Source organism: Trichechus manatus, unplaced genomic scaffold, assembly GCF_000243295.1.
Source record: "Trichechus manatus latirostris isolate Lorelei unplaced genomic scaffold, TriManLat1.0 scaffold00098, whole genome shotgun sequence".
NCBI lineage: Eukaryota > Metazoa > Chordata > Mammalia > Sirenia > Trichechidae > Trichechus > Trichechus manatus.
Window position 1 is genome coordinate 10,708,226 of NW_004444034.1, and position 7,785 is coordinate 10,716,010.

Genomic DNA, 7,785 nt, shown 5'->3' on the forward strand with positions numbered 1-7,785 from the left:
GTCCATAGGGCCATAGATCCCTGATACTGGGGTAATAATAATAATAATAATAAACACCATTCATTGAGTGCTGATTGCATGCCAGCAACAATAACACATATTAACTCCAATGCAGATATTATTATCCTCATTTTGCACATTAAACTGAAGCTCAAAGAGGATAAAGTAACTTGTGCAAAGTCACATAGCCAGTAAGTGCTACATTCGGGTCTGTTGAATTCCAAAACCTAGGCTCTTTTGCCACTCCTTGCTACAATGACTGAGATCCTTTATCCCACCACTGACCACCCAGAAGATTCCCTGACTATGCTTCTCCAGCCTCACTCACAGCTTGCTCTTCTCACTGATTTCTTTTCCGTTACACTTCTTGCTCTGTCTGCAGCGCAACCTTGTACAACACAGTCAGTTAAGAGGGCCATTCATCCTAAGAGCAATTTCACGGTATACCTGACTCAGTTGGAAGAGATCATGGTGTCCTCCTGAGGAATACACCGACTGCCTAATCCTTCTTTTAGAGAAACATATTTCTTTCTCTAGTGCTTCACTAAAGCATTTAATTTTATTTTCTTTCACACTCATTTTCCTGTATTTGTATTCTCCTTTATAAATGGAAATTCTCACTTGCAATCAGATTCAAGACAGCTTTCCTGTAATCCATTTGCTGAGGAAGTGTTTTGACTTTCTTGTGAAAATAGACAGCTGAATTGCTTGACTGAAGAGTTTGGTTCTTGTGGGTTAGCTACAATACTTTCCCTAGTCTACCGCCAAGTGCCTACATTCATTAATTCAGTAAATATGTTTTCAGCACATTCTATACCCCAGGCATTATGCTTAGCCTGGAAATACAGTTTTAGTAAAATATACATTGTCCCTGCCTCCATGGAGCTTTCTTCAATTCTGGTATTATAGTAAGCTGATTTTTATTCTTATGTGCCTTTCTGTATGACAGCTGAATTATAATCTCAAGTGTAAAGCTTGAAAAATACAGTACACAAAAGTTTTTGCATGTATTATGGTATGGTAAAGAGTTTAGAGTTTCAAGACTGGGAGTTTAAAGACCTGACCTACCTCTCTCTCTCTCTCTTTTCCTCCCTTTCCTTCTTCCCTTCCCCCTTTTTTCCCTTCTCTTCTTGTCCTACCCCTTCTCTTTTCTCTCTCTACCACAATCTATCTATCTATCTATCATCTATCCATCTATCATCAATCCATCTATCTATCTATCTATCATCTCATCAAATACAGGCACAAAATTGGGGCTATAGCAGGAATCAGGCATAAGGAGTTCCTGCTTTCGCAGAGCTCTGAGTCCAGTGTAGAAATCAGGCATTGGTCATTCCAATTGCTCTGAGCTGGATGAAGGAGAAGTGCAAGTTACTACAGGCATAGGTTATAAGCAGGCTTGACTTAGTCTGGGTCTAACATATAGAGAAACATTAGTGTTGATTATACTATCAGCAAGTTGTATGACCTTGGACAAGTCATTCAATTTCTCTGAATCAGAGGGATTTTTCATCTGTAAAAATAGGTGCGTGTGTATGTGCTGGAGTTAGGCTTAACAGTCCTTTTAACTCTTAATGTTCTAATATTCTCCATAAGACCTTTAACATAACAACTGATATAGATTGTATATTATAAAGAAAAAATATTGTTTTAATTCATATACGAAATACAATTAACAGAAAATAGAGAGAAATATGCATGCTTTTAGTATAGAACTCCTCAGGATAAAACTATGAAACTAATTTTTGTTCTATTTTCCTTCAAATTCAGAAATGTTTTACTACTACAATTCTTTAAATAAGCCCACTTTCCTCCACCATCCCCTCAATTACAAGACTGAAATATAATCACCTGTCCTGCAAAGGGTAGTAGTCTAACTAAAACAATAGAATTGCATTTCCAAAATTGAATTAAGGAATAAAAAATATTACTTATTCATGTAGAAGGAGTTCCTTGGTGGTACAAACAGTTAAGCACTCAGTTACCTACTGAGGTTGTTGGTTTGAACTCACCCAGAGGGTCCTCAGAAGAAAGGCCAGGGAATTTGCTTCTGAACAATCAGCCACTAAAAATTCTATGGACGACAGTTCTACTCTGACACACATGGGGTCGCCATGAGTTGGAGTCAACTCGACAGCAACTTTTTTTTAATACACGTAGAACCACAAAACTAGATGTAAACCTTATTAAACAAAATGAAATTTCAAATTATATATAAACAAAACTACAAAACCAACACCATTCATAATAACATTTAATTTAATGTGACAGATGGTGTTGTTTTGCTGAGACAAAGTGTCTATTTGAAAAATAAAAATAATGCTGACTGCTGGGGCATGGGTCTTGAGTTGGATGTGCCCTCACTATTGAGTGCAGCATGGTGACTCAATTTCTTACCACTTTTCAATTTTTGTTCCACTGTGATACTGTCATTCATACAGCTTGCATGTCATTTGACCTTCACTTTGGCATGAATGAATCATTCAGGTCTGCTTTCATTCTATTCTCATTAAGAAATAAACTATGGACTCATAGACAAAACTCAGCCATAGGCTCCAAAATCTAATGGCAATTCTTCATTATAAAGTTAACATTAAGATGATTCAGAATAATTGTCTACTATATTTTAAAGATATTTATCAAAATTTATATACACACACACACACACACACACACACACACATATATATAGTTTTTAGGTGCCATTGAATTGGTTGAGAATCATAGCAACCCCATGTACAACAGAACAAAACAGTGCCAGTCCTGTGCCATGCTCACGATCGTTGTTATATTTGAGCCCGTTGTTGCAGCCACTGTGTCATTCCATCTCATCGAGGGTCTTCCTCTTTTTTGCTCACCCTCTACTTTACCAAGTATAATATCCTTCCCCAGGGACTGGTCTATCCTGATAACATGTCCAAAATACGTGAAATGAAGTCTCGCTGTCCTCACTTCCTAGCAACACTCTGTATTTCTTCCAAGACAGATTTGTTCATTCTTCTAGCAAGCCATGGTGTATATATATATATGTATGTATATATATATACACACACATGCATAAATATATAAAGAGATTGCTGATGCTTGAAAACTATGTCTGAAATTGCCAGTTTGAAAAAGGCAGCAGTACAAAGCACGAGAAGATGTAATCAGTCAACGCTTCATAAAAGCCAGTCTAAACAGTGAGATCCTAATTGATAAAGTCATATTTGTCTTCAGAAAAATTAGAAAAAAGAGTGCTGTGAAGATATATTTCAGTCAGAATAACCAGCTATCCTTTTTTAGCAAGGAAAGCCCTTTATTCTTTATTTTTTCTTTATAGTTTTTTTGGCATTGACATATCCTTTCTGTTGTAAAATGGGAGTACAGTGGAGTTAGTTTAATAAATCATCTCCAGTGCTTTGAGAAGTTTTAAGCTCACTCCAAGTTGTTACAGGTCATCACTACCATGCAATCTCACCTCATTGAAATTGGAAAACCACAGGATTTGGTGCCAAATCTTGCTTCTCCTCCCTGGCTCTCAATTTCCTCACCTATACAATGGAGGTACTACCTGATCCGAGTGCTGTGAAGATTCAAGAAGAGCACCTATATTGATCATTTGACACATAGTAGCAACTCGAAGAGTGTGGGCAGCCCTTCTCCCCACCATCCCTCAGCTTCTGCAGGAGAAATGTAACTAAGGCAGAGTTTCAATTCAGAATTCTTTTTCTTCAAACTTGAAACAAAATCAACTGATTGGTACCAGCATAAACAAAAGGATATTTTCACTGTCTTTCAGTTCTTCTCCACAGGATGTCAAAGTATTTGCAAGTCTATTTTCTTAAGATAAGCCCAGGTTTCATAATAACACTACTGGATATAATTATAAGAGACTAGTAAATTCCTACACCCAAGAATACTACCCAAATCATCCATTCTTTGGTAGATGATGGAGGAATACTTTGATCAGGATTTCCATTATACGTCATCTCTGGTCTAGTAATCCATGAAGTATAAGACAGCAGTAAGAACATGAACTCCATAATTTTGGAGGTTAACTTGGGCAGCCCTGCTCCTGCCTCCCAGTTATTTTCTGATCCTCTGTCTGACTCAAGCTTCTTTTTCTGTGTCCCCACCAAGTCTGTGTTCCTCCACAGGGTCTAGTGTATGTATGATGGTGATTTTCTTCTTTACCTCTACATAAGTCCTTTAGAAATTGAAACTGCTGTCTCTGTCAATGCTGTCATAACTCCCTAACCACATAGGGGCACTATACCTGGCCAGGCTGAGCCTCAGGCCCACCTTTCTTGGGGTTTCTGAGAGAAGGTAGGTCCCCTGGCCTGTTCTGATATAGCCTACCATTCTGACTTTGGCTTCTTGGTGATTTTTATCAGTTTCAACCCTGGTTTATGCTTCAATGACAATTTTGAGTCCTCAAAACTAGTCCAGCTCAGTTTGTGGCTCCTAATTAAGTCCCCAGGACTCTGACCAGGTTTTCCTATTGGCTGTAGTTCTGGCCAGCAGGCAGAGTGGGGCAATGGCTAGAACATCTGGTGGGAAGCCCTGAGTCCAAAGTTGTAGCCACAGTTCTGTCATTCACTGGTTTGGTGATCCTGACATGTGTACAACTTTTCTAGACCCTGTTTCTCATCTACTAATGAGGAGAACTAAGACAGGTCTAGGTCATAATAATTTCTTCAGGCTGGTAAAAAGTGAAAATTCTCCAGATTCAGATCTAGATGTTTCTAAATAGGCACAAAAAATTCTGGTGAAAATTGGTCATTGGACCTCATTTTGATAAATCCTGGACTTGCAGGTCTGTATGGTTACTTCTGATTCCCGTGTCCTCTGATTCTTGATTATACTAGGACTCTACCAACTTCTGGCCTAGGTTCAAGCACTCTGAAGTTCCCCATCTGATCACCGCATTGCTTTTACCTTGAGGACACCTTGATTTAAGCCTGTAAGACTCTAAACTGAGAACCAGCTGAGCCCTGTGGGACTTCTGACCAACAGAACTGTGAGATAATATATGAACACTGTTTTAAGATTTGCTAATTTTGTGGTAATTTGTTATAGCAGCAATAGAAACTTAATATATCCTCTTCCAGAAAGCCTTTTTCCAAATCTCCTACAGCTGCTCCAAGTCTATGAGTCCTACCTATATGCTGCTGTGACTCCCGTGTACTCTTCGTCAAGGACTTAGCCCACTATGCTGTACTTTTCTGTTTACTTGGCTGTCTCCTTCACTGCATTTTAAGCGCCCTGAAAGTAAGGGGCCGTATTGCATCAGATTTGTATCATCAGCACATACACAAAGACTACACATAGACGGTGTCAATGATCATTTCCTAAACGAACAAATAAAGTAAAAGTTTAATTCACTGGACAGATGTTTGTTAAGCACCTACTATGCACCAAGCATTATCTTAAATGCTAGGGTTATAACAGTGAACAAAAAAAGTTCTAGATACAAAGAGAATTTGGAGAGTTTTCATTAAACATGAAAATAAATAAATGACACCCGAATGATGAGAAAGAGGCAGCCATGCAATGACCTTAGGCAAGAGGGATCCAGGCAGCTAGTTGCGGAAACCCTTGAAAGCACCCTGCAGAAGTGGAGTGTACGAGGAAAAAAGTGACAGGAGAGGGGCTTAGAAACTTAGGCAGGGTCCAGAGCGTGTAAGACCATGTAGACTATGGAAAAAAATTAAACTGTATTCTAATCCATTGAGAAGCCTTTGAGGAGTTTAGCAGGTAATAGGCATGATTGGATGGTTTTTAACAGTTTACTCTGATGGCTGGGTGAAGAAGAAACTGTGGGGAAAGGTTGAAGCAAGAAGCCACTCAGTTCAAGCAAGAAGCAATGGTGGCTTGGACTAGGGTTGTAGCAGTGAAGATGAAGAGAAGGGATCAGAAGAGAAATGTTTTGCAGATAGAGGTGACCAACTTGCTGACGAGCAATTGAGAGAAATGGGAGATGACTCTTAAATTTTTGGCCTAATCAATTTGATGGGAAAACTGAGAGAGTAATCAGATTTGAGAAGTAATGAAGGAGAATTAAAAAAAAATTGTACTTGACTTGTTAGAGTTGAGATGAAAACTGGTCATCCTAGTAGAAATCTCACAGGCAAATGGACATATAAGCCCAGAATTCAATGGAATGTTTGATCTAGAGAAGTAAACTTGGGATTGTCCACATATAGATGGTATTTAATGCCAACAGACAGGGTGATAGCATCTAGAGAGAGTTAGTAGGGCAGGGGGTTAAGGACAGAAGACTGGAATGTTCCAGCAATTTAGAGGTGAACAGAGGAAGAGGGAGTCAGAGAATAAGACTGAGAAGTAATCAGTAAAGTGGGAGGAAAAGAAGGGTATTGTGGTATCTCCTAAGCCTAAATAAACAAAAATGTTTTCAGGAAGGAGAGTGTGTCAAATACTGCCAAAAGGTCCTAATGAAGAAGGTAAAAAAGAATGGACCGCAGAATTTGGCATGAAGTCAATTGTTGTTGTTATGTACCATCCTGTCAGCTCCAACTTATAGCAACCCTACAAGACAGAGTAGAACTGCCCCATAGGGTTTCCAAGGAACACCTGGTGAATTTGAACAGTTGACCTTTTGGTTAGCAGCCAAGCTCTTAATCACTATGCCACAAGGGTTCCTAAGAGGTCAATAATTGTGTTTTTGTTTGTTTGTTTTTTAATGTAATGGTATTCTCAACCAGATCTCTTCAGTAGCCTCACTCACTCAATTCAATTAAATTCAATTCAAGAACACTTAGTGTTTTAAAGTATTGTGCTGGGTACTGAGGAGAAAAAAAAGGAGTTCAAAACTCGACTTCTATAGAGGAGGAAGGAACACTTCCTAACTCATTCTATGAGGCCAGCACTACACTGATACCAAAACCAGATAAACTACATACTCACATCCCTTATAAATATAGATGCAAAAATCCTCAACAACAAAAATTCTAGCAAACTGAATCCAACACCATATTAGAAGGATTATATACCATGACCAAGTGGGATTTATTCTAGGAGTACAAGGATGTTCAACCTAAGAAAACCATCAGTGTAATAACCCACATTAATAAAATTAAGGAAAAGAGCACAAGATCATCTCAATTGATGCAGAAAAGGCATTTGACAAAATTCAATACTCTTTCATGATAAAAGTACTTGACAAGATAAGAATAAAAGGGAAATTTCTCAGGATGATAAAGAACATCTGTGAAAAACCCACAGTGAACATTATAGTAAATGGTAAACGACTGAAAGTCTTCCCCCTAAGATAAGGAACAAGACAAGGATTCCCACTTTCATTACTGCTATTCAACAGTGTACTGGAAGTCCTAGCCAGAGTGGTTAGGCAAGAAAAACAAATGAAAGGAATCCAGATCAGAAAAGAAGAAGCAAAACGATCTCTAGTCACAGATGGCATGACACTATATATAGAAAATCCCAAAGAATCCACAAGAAAGCTACTAGAGCTGATAAACAAATTCAGTAAAGTTGTAGGATACAAGATCAACACACAATAATCAGTTGTATCTTTTACACCAGCGATGGACAATCTGTAAAGGAAATTAAGAGAATCATTATTTCACAATAACATCTGAAAGAATAAAATACTTAGGAACAAATTTAACCAAGGAGGTGAAAGAACTCTACACTGAAAATTATAAAATACTGATGAAATGAATTTAAGTATATCTAAAGAAATGGAAAGGCATCCTAGTGTTTATGGATTGGAAGAATTTATATTGGTAAGGCGTCAATTCTACCCAAAGTGATGTACAGATA